This window comes from Octodon degus, unplaced genomic scaffold, assembly GCF_000260255.1.
Source record: "Octodon degus isolate 3935 unplaced genomic scaffold, OctDeg1.0 scaffold00189, whole genome shotgun sequence".
Lineage (NCBI taxonomy): Eukaryota > Metazoa > Chordata > Mammalia > Rodentia > Octodontidae > Octodon > Octodon degus.
In genome coordinates this window covers 750,923-769,346 of record NW_004524765.1, presented here as the reverse complement: position 1 = coordinate 769,346, position 18,424 = coordinate 750,923, and the positions used below count along the sequence as shown (strand labels likewise).

Below are 18,424 nucleotides of genomic sequence, written 5' to 3'. Positions count from 1 at the left end.
GAGCTGCCGCCACCGCCGCCGGGTGCCACGTGGCGGGCGCCGGGCCGGGAGCGCCAGGGCTCTAGCGGCGGCCTCCCTGGGGATCGGCCCGCCGCCTCGACTCCTGCCCGCCCTCCCGGGTCGCCAGACCCTCCCCGTGCTCCTCTCCCCGCCTCCTGCCGCCTGGGAGCTCGGGGCGGCCGGACTCCCTCTCGCGACCTGTTTGATGTCCCCCATCCCCCGCGTCCCGGAGGCCTGGCACACACATTGCGCAGACAGTTCGTTCCTTCCTTTCTCTGAGCTCCCCACTGAGATAATGTAAATGATTTCTCCAGATCACGTCCGGGTTCCAGGCTCTGGACGACCCAGAGCGAGCCCGGGCCTCTCTTTGAGTATGGAACTCGCGTGCTCAGCGCCAGACACCTGGTTACACCCCAGATCTCCACGAGGGGAGCTGCGGGTGGCCAGCTGCGTGCATGGAGACCCTGGGCCTTCCTCTGCTTACCCTTCTCTTGGGCTTTAGATGGTGGTACGACAGATCTGGAGGACTTAAACGGATAGGAAACCACACCTGTGGGAACTGCAGTGTTGCTGGCCCTCTGCTGGGTTCAGGTGCCCCAAAGAGGCCCACAGCCAGGAGGAACCTGTCCTCCTGAGTCAGGTGATGCTGTGGATTTCCAGAGTCCTTGGGAGGTCCTAGTTCCTGAGGGACCAATAAGTGTCTACATTAGGGAAAACGCTAGGAAGGTGAAGTTAATTGTAAGTTGTATTCCTTTGGAAAACTTCTGGAGGAGGCGGCCTTTGTTTTGCACTCAGAGAAATAGGAATAGAGCCCTGGAAATGTGCTGTGTCACCGGCCTGGGAGTGAGGGAAGCACCTGAGGCATGAAAGGCCCAGATCTGGGAGTTTGAGGTCTTTATTCTGGGCTTGTAGGGCTGGAGGCCAGGTCACAAAGCCTTTGAACATTTTTTTTTTTTTTTTTTTTTTGTGCTTCCGGGCATTGGGTAAAGGGCCTAAAGCAAGCCGTGCAAACATGAGCGACACCCCACCACCACCATTGTTCTTTAATTTTTGTAAAATTTTGAAGCAGGGTCTCACTATGTTAACCAATATCACCTGGAATTTGAGGTCCTCCTGCCTCGCCTCTTCTGTAGCTAGGGTTACAGACCTACATCACTGTGCCAACAAGAAACATTTTGCTTTATAAAGGGCTTCGGACCTCTTTAGACCGTGGAGACTGATGACATCCTTACAGCAGGTGAAGGGACCTCAGGGTCCCCCTTTAAGAAAGATGACAAAGGTGTAGTGAGTAGATTGTAGTAGCGTCCAGACACAGAAAAGCCAGTCAGGAGGATCAGGCCATAATAAGGTTCTTAAGTGACAGTTGTCAACTGACACTTGCTTGGACCGAGTTCACCTGGCATTGACTGTGACCTGATTCAACAAAAACATGCTCATCTTTAAACACAGATGTCCCTGTTCCCGCGCCCGGTATCTAACCAAGAGACCATCACAGCTGTGCCAGCTGGCCTTGCACGCCTCACTCCTACCTTCCAGGACACCCCTGAAGTGGCAACCAGTGTCTCCCCTCCTTGCAGGCTTGGTTTACTCACCCTCGACCCTTGGGCTACTCTGGGATATTTTTTTTGTGTGTGTTTTCTTAATAAACTGCAGAGTGGGCTGCGTGCTCCAGCGCTGCAGGGTTCTGAAGAAACCCTGAACAATGTCTCCTTTGTTGACCTGCAACCTGGGCCAACAGGGTAGGACTTTGCTTTCTTATTTTAATCAGATGGAAACGTGGTCCTGACAGAAAATTGTCTGTTGCTTTTGAAAAAAATGGGGTTTTCCTGTGTATTTGAAATCCTCTTGGGGAAGGGTGAAGTCACCCTTTTTTCTGTGGTGCCCCAAATAAACTTCACAAGCTTCTTAAAATGCTTCAACACTGGGTCTGACTTAAAAAAAAAAAAAAAAAAACCTGCACAAGTACACTGACCCAGATTCTTCCAAGGAACTAAACCTTTCCCAGGGAAGCGTGTTAACTCTTTCCAGGTTCCCCCTAAATTCTGCAGGGCCTGTGCCTCTTCCCAGGAGCTGGGGCTTGCAGACTGCTGTCTCCTGAACTGCCACCATCCCCATGCCTCCTAGGCTGAGAACTCTTGCCCTCTGACTCTTGACTCTTCACATCTTGGCACTCTGAAAGGGGTATGAAGGGCAGAGTTGGGTCCAGGTGGGGTCTCACCGCCCACAGCCTCAGGACTCAGTTAATCAGCAACTCATTTATCGCCACTTGATGGGTGTTTAGCTTGGTAGAATGAACGAGTCACACACACACACACACACACACACACACACACTTTTAGACAGAGGGACAGAGGTCTCAACTACAAATTAGCCAAGATTTGTGTCTGGGCCTCTCCCCCAAATAAAATTCAGGAAGAAAATTCAGGGGTGCATGCCTGTGATCCCAGCACTTGGGAGGCTGAGGCAGGAGGATCACCATAAGGACAAAGGTCAGCTGAGCTACTTAACAAGACCCTGGCTCATGCCCAAATAGATACATAGGAGTTTTCTTGCAAACGTGTTCATTATTTTTCACCATCCTTGTCCAGGGCGCTCCAGGCCGCCCTCCACCTGCCCCACCAAGAGTGATTTCTCTGTCTTTTATCACCTGCTTGCATTTAAACCATAAAACAAATACCTGCATCTCTGCTGAGCCTCTTCTTTGTCCCCTAGGTATCAGAAATGGCTTGTGGGCTCGGCTTAAAGCTACAGAAAAGAGCAGGAGGAGAGAAAGGTATTTAGCCTGAGGACTTGAAGCCCTTTTTCCCCCCTTTTCCTCCGCTTGACTGGCTTTCTCACACTCAGATTCCCCACAGCTTGCCAGAGACGTGGGAGCGCCTTGCCAGGCACTGTCCCGGGAGGGCTATTGAAAGAGCCAGGCTGCACATGGGGCGGGGCTTTCCGGCCCTCCCCTCAGGCCCTGCTCCGCACCTGTACAGAGCAGACCCCACATCTCACCTGACCACAGCCCTTTCAGCAACCGTGAGAAAAATAAAGCCCGGGACTGAAGAGGCATGTTTGTCTTCTCCGCTGGTCTGCAGCCAGCTCCTAGCTGTGTGAGGGCCCGGAAACCGAGCATTCTGGGCTGCCTGTACCCGTGGCAGTGCTGGTGGTGGTGTTTGGATAGGAGTGGATGTCACCTTCCTGAGACGCCTTGCTGCCCACCCCCCCATGGGCTGACTGTCCTTTTGGAATCCTTTACTGGAATCATCAGCATAGCACATACATAACACATACATTCTCATTGCAGAATTCATTAGCAGGACTTTTATGTAGGGGTCCCAAGCCCCCAGGGAGCCTATACACCCCTGAAAGGGAGCTCTAAATTGTATCCCTATATGTAATTTTATTTATTTACTTACTTAATTTATTTTACAGTACAGGGGAATGAACTTGGGGCCTTTCCACTGAACTTTATCCCCAGCCCTTTATGTTGTTTTCTGTGTGTCTTTTTGAGACAGGGTCTCGCTATGCAGGTCACGCTGGTCTAGAACTCACAAATGATCTTCCTGCTTCAGCCTTTCATGACTACTTGGCTTACAGACCTGAGCCAGCAATACATTAGTTCATGTATTGTTTTTCTTTTCCTGAGAGGATGAGCCACTTTCATAGAGTTGGGAAGCACTTTGTAACTAGAGGGGTTATAGAAAGCCACCCTGGGGCCAGAGATATAGCTCAGAGGCATATGCACCTTTTTGGCAAGTGCAAGGTAAGAGTTAGATTCCTGATACAACAAAAAAAGAAAGATTCCCTGGCAGTCCCTGCTGACTGGTGGGTAGGCTAGGCCCCAGGGAGGGCAGGGACTGCCTTGGCTGCAGCCTGAGCTGTGGTGTTATGGGCTTCCCACCCCTGCGCTGCTCGGGCCATGGTAACTCCCAGGTAGGTCTGCAGAGCTCTGACCACCAAGGCCTACACTGAAAGTAGCCACATGCTTAGGGAGGTGGAGTCCATACACTTTGTTCTCCCTCCTTGGGCAGCTAGTAGTCCAGGGCTGGATGGGAAAGAGGCTGCCAGGAAGGCGGAGCTCAGAGCCACCCGCAGCCAGTGCCTGGCGGCTGTGCCCAGGGCTGGGTGACACCCGTGACGCAGTAGATTTCCAGCCAAACGGGACCTCGCCAGGCAAAGCGGAGCCGGGGGCAGAGAGTGGCAGCTTGCGCGTGGGCAGTGTGCAGCCGGCGCAGCGCTGCCTGGAGCGGGAGGAGGACGGTACACGCCTGTGTGCTGGGAGAGGAAGGGTGAATGCCAAGAAAAGGCCCTGGCTGGGACAGCGCCGGGCGGGAGGCTCTGCGTGCTCGGGTGGGGTTTCCTGGAGGCAAGGCTGCAGGGCCAGGGATGGAGGTGGTGCCCCAGGACCCCGAGATGCTGCTGCCTACGGGTGGGGGCTTCAGGTGTCTGAGGGAGGGGGTGATGTCTGACCCATCAAAACCCAGGGCAAGCAGGGTCTGGCTTCTCATAAATGGCTCACGTCGTGACATCAGAGATGTCTCCAAAAATCAGGATGGCAACAACAAAGCTAACATTCAAGTAAAACTGAATCTCAAAAAAGATACAGGATGAATGTCTAGCTTATATATTTTCTTCCTTTCCTTTTTCTTTTTCTGGTACTGGGCGTGGAACCCAAGGTCTTTACTCTAGGGTATCTAGAGCCCTTTTAAAATTTTTATTTTGAAGCAGTGTCTCGCCAAATCACTAAGGGGCCCAGATTGGGCTCAAACTTGGGATCCTCCTGCTTCAGCCTCCCAGAGTGCTGGGATTCCAGGCGAGTGCCACTATGCCTGGCAGCATATATTTTTGATCATCAGAATATATTTTTTGATCTTCCTTGCAGTATCTACCATATTACAGGAAGTGGGAGGGAGAAGCAGGGTGAAGGAGCGAAGAGAACACAATCCACCCACCTTTTTCGTGGCTGGAGAAACATCCATCCACTTGGGACAGCAGGCCCGAGTAAGGTCAGTGTCCTGAGAGGGAGCCATGAAGCCCGATGGATTTTCCACCTGCTAGCAAGCGACTCGTCCCCACTCCTGCTCTAGAGGAGAAAAATATTCTGAAATATGCGCAGCAGCTGACTTGCCTCAGCCCAAGGGGCATGGTACAGTGCAGCAGCTGCACAGCATGGGCCCTGACTTTGGCCCCGCCCCCAGCACAGGGGAACCCCACCTTCGCGGTGTGGTGGTCCTCTTGCCTTTGCCGGTCTGCCCCTATTCTCTGGAAAGGAAGGTGCCGTGGCTTCTGGGTGCCAGGAGACAGGGAACTTCATGTGGACTCACGCAGAACTGGTCAACCTGGCCGCTCTGAGCTGCACCTCAGCCCTGTGTCCTTGGTCTCACCCACCCATATTTGTACTCTATGGGAAAGGTTGGAGGAGAATCAACCCTCATGTGTGACAGTAAACGAGGCCATTACAGTATTTGTTGTTTTTCAAGACAGGATCTCGTGCTATAGTTCAGGATAGTTTTGAACTCACTATGTAGCCCAGGTTGGCCTCAAACTTGTGATGATCCTCCTGTCTCTACCTCCTGAGTGCTGGGATTTCAGGCAGGTGGTACCACCCTGGTTCGTTTAGTATTTGTGCTCGTATATGTCATTGTGTATGACCCAGACTACACCCGACAAACCTGGTTGGGGCCAGCCCAGGATGGAGGGAGAGGATTTATGTGGTCAGTGCAGGACACACTGAGTTGGATTGTGGGCTGGACTCAGGATACGGGGTAGACACACTTTCTGGAAAATAATGTGTCAAGGGCCAGCCAGATAGCTCAGTGGACTAAAGCGCCTGCTTAAGCAGAGTGCAGTGGCTGGAGTTTGATCCTTAGCATGCTATGCTGGTCCTGCCGCTGTGGCCCGCTGAGATAGCAATTGAGGCTGGGCGTGGTGGTGCACACCTGTAATCCCAGCCCTTGGGAGGCTGAAAACAGGAGGATCACTAGGAGTCTGATCAAGTAGTGAGACCCTGTGCACCTTGTAGACCCTGCCCTACAATCATGAAAGAAACAAAGAAAGGAAGAAAGAAAGAAAGAAAGAAAGAAAGAAAGAAAGAAAGAAAGAAAATAATGTCTTCAGAGATGAGTGATTAAGGAGTTCAGGAGCCGGGAGGAGCCGCTTTTCTTTGTCAGGCAGAGACATGGGCCATCTATGAGTTCCTGAAATGGGAACAGAGAGGACAAGGGAGCTGTCTGTCTATCAGACTTCCTGGAAAATAATGTGTCAAGGCTGAAATGTGTATCAGGAGACGACCCACAGGTCAGACCAGGCTGGTGGGCACCTGCGTACTTCTGGGCAATTCACTTCCTGGGCCACTGGGATTTCAGTTTCATGGCCTGTGACCATACATGAGGCTGAATGGTGTAGGAAATCAGCAAAAGGGAAGACAGATTTGGGGGGACGTTTCAGGGAGCAAATATGTGTTCTTTAGGAGACATGGAGGAGGGATCACATTTGGCAAGTGACAGACATATCTGGAGAGGAGGTGGCCAGGTGACTCGTAACTGAGCGCAAGGTAGAGCAAGTGCTGAGGGTCCATCCTCACTGTCCCTCAGTGGCTTAGGCAGCTGCCTGCCAGCTAGAGTTCATCTCAGACACCTTGTTTATGGATGCCACGTGGAACCAGACAGAACCCTGTCCTCATATGAGGCTGAATGGTCACAGGCCATGAAGCTGAAATCCCAGTGGCCCAGGAAGCGAATTCCCCCGAAGTACACAGGTGCCCACCAGCCTGGTCTGACCTGCGGGTTGTCTCCTGATACGCATCTCCTGATGCAGTGTTTCTGGACCCCGAAGGTCACAGGGCTGTGTGTGTGTCACATGCCTTGGGCAGTGGCCCTCAACTCAGCAGCCTCTCCAGTAATGCAGGAACTCAGGCTCTCCAGATCAAATGTTCAGTGTCCTTGTCCTGTATGCTGTCCACCCTCCCCACCCTCACCTGCCCTCAGGGTTCTGCACCTGGGACCCATTCCTGGGACAACTTGTCATGAGGACACAGGGTGAGCCTCCTGGCTTGTTTCCTCTGAACCAAGGGAACCTGTGTTTCTGGCAGTCATACAACATAGTCAGGGTTAGAACTGTCCAGCTCCGGGTATCTGTTTTGCTTGATGCTGTGCAGTGACTATTTTTGAGTATCTGATGTCTACGAGTCAGAATTATGCACCTATTCTGATGATCACCTCTGTCCCTGCCTGCTGTCCAAATGCTGTACATCTCTGTGGACTGGGACACCTGGGTTTAGAGATAACATTTTCTTCCTTAGTTGCCAATGTCTTCATCTCTGTTGTTGCCCCAGTGATGAGGCTAGAGGTCCCCTCTCTTGCTGGTAGAATCCCTTCCCCAGATACGAGCCCCCAGATATAAGGAGAAACAAGGCCTGGGTGCCTCTAGGCCATAGGAAATTCATTTTGTTGATGATTCAAGAAACGTCCAAAAGCTCAGCATCTCTTTCTAAAGTTCTTCAGTTATAGTTTTTCAGGTATGTATCTTTCAAATATTAATTTTTTTGAGACAGGTTCTCCATGTCTTGTAGACTGTCTCTGAACTCCTTATACATCCCAGGCTGGCCTTGAACTCAAGGCCATTCTTCTGCCTCAGCCTTGTAAGTGCTGGGATGTAAGTTTGGGCCTTCCACACCTGGCCACTTTGATTGTTTCATCAAAGGACTGGGCTTACTTCTGACCACTCCTGGTGACCTGATCTGGGCAGCCCCGTCAGCCTGCAGACAGCCGGCCTCTGTGCTGCAATCAGGCCAATGCGGGGAGCCCGCCGTGTTTTCCCAGGCCTATCTTTATTGATGGTTATTAAGGATACACTGTGACACAGCAGTGCATGAGCACAAAGCCCTTCCCAGGGCAAGGTACGTGGGAAGAGGTGAGATCCCGAGCTCCCATCCCGGCCTTCTGGAAGCACGGCCCACCGTATCTGTGGAGAGTTAATGAGTAAGATTGAGGCAGGCCGCTTTCACCACGGGGCAGCAGATGGGCAGGTCACAGGTCCACGGGAAGAGTGGAGAAGAAAAGGCAGGGGACACCTGGGCCAGGTGAGCCCCATGGGGCTTTCTGGGCAGTGTGCAAGCCAGGCAACGGTTCCGGTCCCTGTGTCCTTCTCCTCCTGCCCTCTCTCCCACCTGCCAGCTCCTCAGGACAGGTTCTTTGGAGCCAGGAAATGAACAGTAATCACAAGAGGACACCCCAGCTTAGGCACATTCAAAAAGGGCGCACACAAACCTGTTTTCACTGTGCGCCCACAAACCTGTTGTCTTACCATGCTAAGTGCTGTGGAGAAAGGGCCGTGTCTCTGCCATTCAAGTGGGATCTACTTCTCTGAGCTTTAGCTGACCTGGTGGTTACTTGTACTAGGAATGCTGAGCATACACCCAAGAAAAAGAAGATTGCAAAGGAGCCAAAACCAGATTCTAGAACCAGATTCTCAGGGTTTGTGATCCAGTGTGTTCACTTTTCAGTTCTGTTACGTAGCAATTATTTTTTTCTTTCTTTTTTGTTCTAGGAATTGAACTCAGGACCTTGTGCTTGTCAGGCAAGCACTGTGTTGCTGAACTGTATCCCTGGCCTACTTTCTGTTTTTTTTTTTGAGATAGGATCTCACTGTGCAGTCCAGGCTGATCTTGAACTCACAGAGACTCTCTTATCTCACCTCCAAGCTGAGATGACAGGAGTGTGCTACTACATCCAGCTGAAATGACAATTCTAGGCCTCAGTTTACTTGTCTGCTTCATGGGAAGGTAGTCACTATACATAGCTGTTAGCTTGTTCCAAGAACTAATGCATGTTCTGTATTTAGACTAGTGCCTGCTAAATTGCAGACACAACATAAATTTTAGCTACTTTTATTTTTCTTCTGTGTGTATCTCTGATATATAAGATGGTTACCTGCATGTATCTAAAACAGTCCTTAGTCCTTAGGGTCTGGAGGGCTAGCTCAGTTGTCTAAAGCGCCTGTTTGGACAAACTCACTCAGGTGGGGGGGATTGTGGTTTGATTCCCTAGCGCCACATGCCTCACCAGACCACCCTTAAGGTGGGTGTAGCCAGCCAAAAAAACCAAAACAAACAAACAAACACATCCTTAGGTTGTTAATACTCTCAAAGAAATAGGTGGGTGTTCACTGTGGTAAGTCGGTTCAAGAAAACATTTAATAAACTAAAGCTTCAGTCCTGCGGCTTGCCTGGGCCTGGTGACACATGCTCATCATCTCAGGACTTGGAGGGCGAGGGAGAAGGATCGCCATGAGTTCCAGGCTGGCCTGGGCTACGTAGTGAGCTCAAGACCAGCTTGAACTGCATAGCGAGACCCTGTCCTAAAAAACCAAACTAAATCAAAGTGAAACAAAGACACCTGAAAAGCTTCAGCTGCCCTTTATGACTCTTAGGCTCTGAGGCCAAGAGAAACCCTAAGATATGGCTGGACTCTGTTTCCATTTTCAAGACAGCTCTGCTACCAGGCTTTGTGGGGTACAGATGTGGCGCTCCATGTGGCCCTGGGCTTTTTACTGTGGGGAGCCTCAGACTCACAGAAAGGCGAGATCTGAGTGGAGCAAGGTGTGGGCTTGGCCTGTAGCATGTGGGTGTCCATGAGGACCCGAAGGTGCCGAAGGGCTTTGGGTCCATTCACACCAGAAATGTACTGAGGGCAGGTCCTCCCTGGGTCCATCTCACACCCGAGACTCTTTCCCTCCCCTTCTGTATAGGGAACCCTGTCACTTAGGGCTCACACTAGGGTGCTGTGAGGGGGACGGAAGTGCTGCTAACAGTTATGGAGAATGGTACAGACCGGGACACTGGGCCTGTGACCCCTGTGCCCGGGTATTGGGTCTGTTGGTGCTTCCAGAGGGACAGTGAGAAGAAATTTGCTGCTGATGTTTGAAGACAGGGTCTCAGTGGGCTTGCTATGTAGCACACGCTGGTGTGCAACTCCCAGCAATCCTCCTGCCTCAGCCTCCCGAGTGCTGGCATTGCAGGTGTGTGCCACCATTCTAGCTCCTGCATGATTATAGAGAAGGCAGGTGTTACCATTAGAAGCTTGTGCCACTCTCCCTTGGCTAATATTTGCCTGGTTGGCCTTGAATGGGCTGCATCTTTAATGGTTAAAAAATACACTACTTTTCTGAACAGGTCAAGGTCAAGGTTTATGCTTTGTTAATTTCATACAAAAAAAAAAAAAAAAAAAAAAAAGAAAGAAAAAAAGCAAAGAAAAATGGCTCTCCTGTCTGCCTGTTCATCTGTGGGCCTGTGTAATGATTAATAACAGCTCGTGGGCTATTGTTCAGTGTGGCCTGGCCCGGTTAGAGCAGGAGAATACTAATTCATGCTTCAGGCATTTGAGAATCACAAGTGTTTACCCTGAGACAATAAAGAAGGGAAGAGATAAAACTAATATCCAAGTAGGCCAAGATCTTTGAATAAAAACCATCGATAGCATGGAGTTGGGGCTGCGATAGGCTCCATCTTAGAACACTACTGTGGATTGCCTAGGTGGCCCAGAGGGAAGCCCGGGGCACTGTAGAATTTTCCTTTCACTTGGTGGTAGGTTTTGGGCAGATTTTCAGCCTTGTTTTCTGAATTTGTTGGCTCCTCTCCTCCCACGGGTGATAGGGAGACCAAGTTGGTCTTTTGGAAAGGTGTGACTCAGTGATTCTCCTGTCTCAGCCTTGCTGGTTTGGGATTACAGCATGTACCACCACGCCCGGTTTCAGGTCCAGCACAGCATGCATTGTTGGGGATTGAACTCAGATCTTTGCAGTTACCAGTCAGGCTCTTAGACCATGGAGCTATCTCCCCAGCCCCATGTGCAGGCCTTCTGAGGAAGGGTACTGTTCAGATGACATCCCTTTCCCAGTGGCTTCCTGGTGATAACATAGTCTGCTGGTCTCACTGTGGGCACGAGCCATGTGAAGTCCTAGGGGACAGTGCCTCATAGATGTGGAAAGAACTGGACCTGGTGTTGTGTGACAGTAATGCCATCAACTTGGGGACTGAAGCAGGAGGGCCCCACATTCAAGGCCAACATGCGTACTTACAGAGGCTCTCAATAAAAATGCAAAGGTGGATTATGCCTGGATGGCCCTGGTAAGGTTGGGGTTTGACCCTAATGTTTGGGTACAATTCCTGCAAAAGATGCCACCAGGCCACTTCTTGGGCTACTGGAGAGCTTCCTGTGGTGGCAGTTGTGACTCCAGGCATCTGGCAGTGATTTGTAAGTTTCCCTCGGCCTTCTTCAGTCTTTCCCTAGAACCCTCCTTAGGAGCTCCGTCCATTCTGATCAAGAGGGAACACAGCCCGAGAGGAGCCTGCATCTTCGCGGCTAAGCTAAATAAATACATGGGCTTGATGGAATATGGAATGGGGAGAGATGAGCAGGAGAGAGTACAGGGTTAAATCGAGGGCTGGGGAAGGCCTGGAAAGGAGGCGTCAGGTGGCTATGACTGTGAGGTGGCAGGGGCCAAGGTCCTGGGGCAGGACAGTGGCTGCAGACTCTGAGGGTCCTTAGCTGCCTGGCCCTGGCTGCCCCAATGTCCCAATTTGGTTCATAATGTTGACCTTTCGGGGCTGGAGAGATGGCTCAGTGGTCTAAAGCACGTACTTGGAACAAGCTTGGCAAAGCACAGGGACCATGGTTCAATCCCCCAGCACCACATGCCAGCCAGCCCCGCCCCCTGGTGGGCTGAGCTGGCCACACACACACACACACACACACACACACACACACACTAAATAAATGTTAAAAAAAAATTAAAAAAGGAAAAAAAAATAATGTTGACCTTTCATGGTCACATTGAAAGGAAGGAAGAAGCAGGAGCCACACGATGATGAGCTGAATAAATAGATAGAGGACACAGCGTCATGTTTTTACGAGCCTGCCTTTCTGTTGGACGACACTCGGCAGCCGAGTTCAGTGTATTTCTGATGACACCTCGTGAATGCAGTTATGAAAGAGGCCTTCCAGGATTGCTTCAGAAACTGCTGAGAATTATGAGCTAAGCGTTGGAAGGGAGGGGGAGGGCTTGGAGGGGGATTCACAGCAGTGTGTCTGCGCTGTAATTTAAAAAAAACTAAACACCCACCATAGTATTCAGTCACCTTCCATGTATGTTTAAAATTTGCTAGCTGTCCAAAAGTGTGGGTCCTAAAAGTGTTGTGTCCATCTGTCGCCACTGTCCCCAAGCCCTGCTCAGGAGCAGTGACCTTTCCCTGCCCCCTATGAACTCATCTAGGGTTGCTAATGAACAGGCAGTGGCTGGTAGCAGACAGTAACTACCCATCCATGGTCAATTGAGGCACCCTGGAGACAAACTCCCAAGCTGCTCTCAGGGTGAAAGCCTGGTAGCTTGGGGCTGGGGGAGGGGGCAGGGCCAGGCGCAGTCACTCCACATCGCCGCTGCTCTCCCAGGATGAAGGCCACACTCGAACAGACCTGGGGCATGTGGTGGTGCCCTCCTAGCTCCAGGTCTGTGTCCTTCCAGGGAGCTGAGTGGCTGAGCTCTCCCAGGCTGAAGTCGGCCAGTGGGGAGGAGGAGAAGAAACAGAGATGAAGAGAACTGGGTAGGAGAGAAGGACCAGAGGATGCCGACCCTTGTAGGGGAGGTCCTGAGATTTCTGGGGGTCCCCACCATCCTCTGCTCTGCTCCTTCGAGCTGGAAGTCAACCCCAGCTCACCTGCTAGGTCGCCTCCTGGGCCACCTTTCCCGTGGGAATCGAGTGCCAGCAGCGCAACCCCTGAACTCTGCTGGGCCTCAGCCAGCAGCCCTGGAGCCCCTGCCCTGCCCATTACAGTGACATGATGTCGTTTTTATTGAGGCGAGATTAGATTTAAAAAAAAAAAAAAAGAACTTTTCAGAAGTGCGATTCGCATGATCTCTGGTCCTCTTCCTGTTGCTTGAAGACCTCAGAGCTGCCAATTTCAATTTGCTCCAGCTTTTATCACTGGAAGAAACTCAGGAGAAAAAAGAGAGAGGGAGAAAAGGTGGATGAAAATAGTCCCCTGGGCCACGGCAGTCAGCACCAGGGTGGCTCAGGACACCCGCGTCGCCACCCCCTCCATGTCCCTGCTGTGATCTGAGGATCTCAAGGCGCTGCTCACGGCACGGCTCCGGATGGCCCTGCACCCAAAGAGCTTTGCTGCCAGGGCCCGAGAGGCAGCTCACAGCCGTGTGCCATTCCTGGTAACCCTGAGCGTTTCATTAGTACAGAGCTGCAGGCAAAACAAACAGCGTAGAGGTCTCTTTCCTTTTGATTTTATTTTTATCAGTTTTCCCCCTGGAGGCCCGGAGGCCCCTGTGGTCAGTTCATCTGCCAATTCATTCCACACATTTACTGAGCAACTACTGTGCGCACAGCTCTGCTCCACAGGTGAAGTCCACGCCACTTGCCACCTATTTTTAACTTTTATTTTTGCCCAACCTATGGATCACACGCATCAGGGAGTCGGTGCGTGCACAGAACTCACGTACCACGTTTCAAGGAGAACTGCAGAATGCCTGTTTGTGTGCATCAAGCTTTTTTCAGGTGCGGGTGTAGCCCTCAGTGGGGAGACACCGAGGAGCCACCTTCCAGCTCCCAGACTGAAGCAGCACAGTGGGGAAGCTGTCAAACAAGGCAGCCAGGAAGCAGAGAGGGGAGAAAGGAGCTGGGCATGAGAGTATCTCTTCCGGCCATGCACCTCCAGCCAGGCCCCAGCTTCTGACTCAGGGTCAGCTCCAAACTGCTCCCCGAAGACCATGCATGGTGCCCCCCCCTTCCCAGCCCTCCGAATGTGCTACTTGGGGAGAGGAAGAGAAGGCAGGGCTCTCCCAGAAGGCTTCAGAGGTCGAGTGCCCTGATAACACATTGGTTTTGACTTCCAGCCTCCAGAGATGTGAAGAAACACGTTGTTGTTGTTGTTGTTGTTGTTATAAACCCCTGGGTGTAAGGTCGCTGAAGTCCTGGGAGTACTGCACACCCCACTCCCAGTCCTATTATCAAACTCAATACTATTTTTCCCCTTAACCTCAAGAAAGGTTCGAGAAAATGTATTCAGTTTGAACTTACTTTTCCGAAGCAGCAATTATAATATCTTCCCAAAATACTTTGTGTGTTTATAGCTGTACATTTTTACATGTTGGGCATCTCTGTAGCATATATGGAGTAGGAAAATAAACAAAGGAAAAAACAGAGAAACAACCTCACCAAACAAGCAGAAAAACTCCACAACTCCCTCTCTGATTTTTGATTTCTTAAAAAATATGAAATCCAAAGAAATACTTATTTGTTTTGTTTATTGAGAATGGGGACTGAGCCCAGGGCTTCTGCACTGAGCTACATCCAGATACAACTCAAACTTGCAATCTTCCTGCCTCAGCCTCCCAGAGGGCTGGAATTACAGGTGTGCACTGACACTCCCAGCTTTCCCCCACCCGTGTGTGTGTTTGGGGGTGTGTGGGTGGAGGGTGCTGGACAGAACCCAGGGCTCCCTGCCTACCAGGCATGTGCTGTGTCACTGAGCTCTGTCTCCTGACCTCTTGATTCTTTTAAAAAGTAAATTTGCTGAGAGTTGGCTGAGAGTCAACACTTCCTCATCCTGGGTGCCTCAGCTTCCCTTTTAGGACAGAGTATGAGGGATTGTTGGGGTGACACGGATGTGGGATGCCTCCTGCTCCTGGGGCAGCAGCGCCTCTCAGTGCCTTTGTCTCCTGATGTTCCCTGGACCCCCCTGTGCAGGACAGGCTTCGCCTTGGTGCCCAGCGACAAACCCACAGGTGGCAGCCGGCGAGCGAGCCTCCCTCCAGCACCCTGGAGATTGGGGAACCTGGAGGACTGGCCTGAGGGATCTGCCTGTCCCTGCTTGCCGACTAAGTGGCCAGGCATTGGGCGTTGGGCCTCGAGTGTCAGGGCTGAGAACTCAGCTAGGCCTCCCTGTGGGGCCTTGAGACCTCGTGCCTGAGGGGTTCTCACGGGTGTTGGCTGGTGCTGGGTGTTGTGGCCTCTTTCACCGGGAAGCCGGGCTTACATCACACCACCCAGCACCTTGTGGGTCACACTGCCAATAACAGCGGCCCAAGGCTCTGATTCAGCCTCAGCTGTCTTGCTCGAGGGAAAGGTGGGTCCTTTTTTAAGCCAGGCAGTGGTGCTCGCCTGTAATCCCAGCATCTAGGGAGGCCAAGGCAGGAGGAGTGCAAGTTCAAGTCCTGCCTGGACAACTTACCAAGACCCTGTCTTAAAGTACAAAATAAAACAAGGGGTTGGGCCTGTGGCTCAGTACAAAGGCCTTGGGTTCAACCACCAGTGCTGAAAAGAAGAGGAAAGAACAAAAGAAAGCAAACTCTGAGACAAGCCACCTGGCGAGACCTGCAGCTGCGAAGGCAGCTCCTTCCTGGCCCGAGCCTCCCCTGGAGACTTCACCATCAGCCAGGGCCTGAGCACTGCCGGGAGGGAGGGCCCAGGTCCCAGAGAGTGCACTTCTTAGGCGCTGGAGAAACAGACCTAGGAAAGGGCACTGGGGCCAGACTGGGAAGGAGCTGGGCAAGAAACACAGCCACAGGCCCTCAGGGAGGAGCTCTGGGGTCAGATGGGTAGCAGTTCACCTCACCCCACCCACTCCTCCCGAGCCAGGCGCTGTCCTTCTGTTCTGGTCTGGTGACAGGCATAGACCTTGCCCTATACTTGCTAACAATCCCAAACCCAGCACGTAGCAGCCCTGGATCCCAGCCTTGCCTGGCAAATGACACGACGCATGCACCTGGCAGTGTCTCGTGCAGAGAATTCTCTGGCTGAGTCTGGAGCTGAACGGCTTCCCTTTGCGCCACCCACTTCCTATCCCACTGTCTGGGCCCTGGGTTTTTCTCTTAATCCACACCCTTCCAAAATAAACCTGTTGGAGATGAAAACAAAATGAAGCGAAGTGAAAGAAGGGAAGATGTAAACGGGGAAGGGACAAAGGACCCTGTGCCACCCCCAGGCTCGTCATCAACCTCCCTTCCTGGGTGTCCCACCCAGGACCTCAAATGATGTGAGTGCCTATCCCCACCTACCCAGCTGTCACCAGGCGTTTCCAGCAGGAAGCAGAAGGTTCTGAAAGCCATATTTACACTTTGAAAAGTAACCTCTGGAGGACCCCTCAGTTGTATTTGTGGAACTGAATTCCCTGGACTCAAGCAGATTTTAGCACATCCCGGATGGTGAGTCACTTTGAGAGGTAGAGCTGTAGGAACAGGACAGAAAGGTGTTCTGTATGAGGTGACGACCAGTCATTTGCTCACTCCTTTGCTCTTGGATTCATTCGTGTGCTCAACAAACATCTTCTGATTGGTTGCTGTAGGCCACTCTCCCTGTGATGCGCTAGGGAAAGGGGGACTGCTATGTGGTTGGGACCAAGGATCTGTCTGTGCCAGTGGCTGGCACAGCAGTCGGGAGAAGAGAGCGGGGCCTGGACCGTGGAGCAGGAAGGAGTCTTGGCTCAGATAAAGGTGCAGTTTTCCCAGTGGAGCCTGCGGCGCTGCCCATCGGAGCTGCCTAGGTGAGGAGCTTAGTCACCTGGGTGTCCCGGAGCTGCGGGCTGGGGCTGGGCAGTGTCTGTACAGGCTTCTCCTTGCTTTCTGGCCACATCCTCGTGTGACTGGTCTTCTGTGTTTGTGAGAAACAAGAGGAATACCTGGTATCTCCTCAGGACTGAGCCCTGCCACACTACATGACTTGTCCTGCATTCATTTGTCCCTGTGATTACAAGCCTGCCCAAGCCCTTGCTATGTGTCACATGGAAGGGACATGGCCTAGACCCTGTGCCCATAGCTGGGGGCCAGATGGCCACAAGGAACAACATGCAAAAGCTTGTCCCACGGAGCTCAGCATCCAGGGAGAAGCCCAGCTGGGATTATAGGTGCGCATCACTAGGTCTGCCTAAGCTCTTAATTTTTGCAACAGAATGTCAGGTCTATTGTATTCCAGGCTGGCGTCTAAAGTATGACCATCTGTGGACTTAAAATATTAAAATGTACTTCAAACATATTAAAATATGTTACATATTTAAATATATTTTAAATATGTTACAAATTTAATTTTATTTCTAATTATAAAATAACATGATCATTGAAAAATTCAGACAAGATGAAAGTAAATAACTTCTCTCATTATTTGACTTTTTTTCTTTTTTTTCTGGCACGGGAATTGAACTCAGGGCCTTGTATTTGCCAGGCAGGTGCTGTGCCACCCCTGAGCTCTGTTCCCAGCCCCTGGCAGTTTTCCTTCTTGATTTTCCATGGTTAGGACCACTGTGTGCACAATGTACACATGTATGCGATTTGTTTTTGTTCTTACCATTCATGAGTCCAGGCTTCAGCGTGCAGTGGCCACTTTCCTCGGGGAGCTGGTGCCTGCGCAGAGTGCACCTCAGCCCTTTTTAGCCTTTTCCCTCCCCTCCCCCATCCCTCAATCCCTTCCTTGCTTCCTATTATCTACCTTTCATTTTGCTCACTATTCATATTTCGGGTGTTTCTAGCATTGCGACAAAATAAACTTCATCTAAACTTATTTTCAAATGAATGAGTAATTTTCACCATTTATGTATCATGACTTAAAAAATACGTCTAAGCATATAAATATTTATTTATTTATTTACTGTATTTTAGGGAAGGGTCTACAGGGTGTTCAGAGTCTCACTACTAGATCAAACTCGGAGTGACCCACCTGTTTACAGCCTCCCAAGAGCTGGGATTATAGGCGTGCGCCACCACGCCCAGTCTCAATCACCATCTCAGCATGCCCTGGGGCAGGGCTGGCAAAGCAGGCCTGGGGATCAAACCCCTGGCCCCTGTGCCTGCTTGCAGGCACTTTAATCCACTGAGCTATTTGGCCAGCCCAAACATATACATATTTTTAAAATTATCTTTCTTAAGATTAAATGTTGCTTTTCAATGAGGCGGCTGAGCGGACGCAGAGATGCAGATCTTTGTGAAGACCCTGACGGGCAAGACCATCACCCTGGAGGTCCAGCCCAGTGACACCATCAAGAATGTCAAAGCCAGAATCCAAGACAAGGAGGGCATCCCCCCTGACCAGCAGCATGTGATATTTGCAGGCAAACAACTGGAGGATGGTCGGACCCTCTCTGACTACAACATCCAAAAGGTGTGCACCCTGCACCTGGTGCTTCGCCTGCGAGGTGGCATCATCGAGCAGTCCCCATGCCAGCTTGCCCAGAAGTACAACTGTGACAAGATGATCTGCCGCAAGTGCTATGCCCGCCTGCACCCCCGTGCTGTCATCTGCTGCAAGAAGAAGTGTGGCCACACCAACAACCTGCGCCCCAAGAAGAAGGTCAAATAAAGCTCAGCCAGCCCCTCGTCCAGAAGGGCACCACCTGCCCAACGCCTGCAGCTTTGGGGCCTGAATAAAGTTTCCCTCCCTTGACTA

General features: G+C 51.4%; 1 pseudogene; it reads left to right on the top strand.

The window, feature by feature from the left end:
* Positions 1–17,943: 17,943 nt before the first annotated feature.
* LOC101564553 lies at positions 17,944–18,424 on the top strand (annotated as a pseudogene).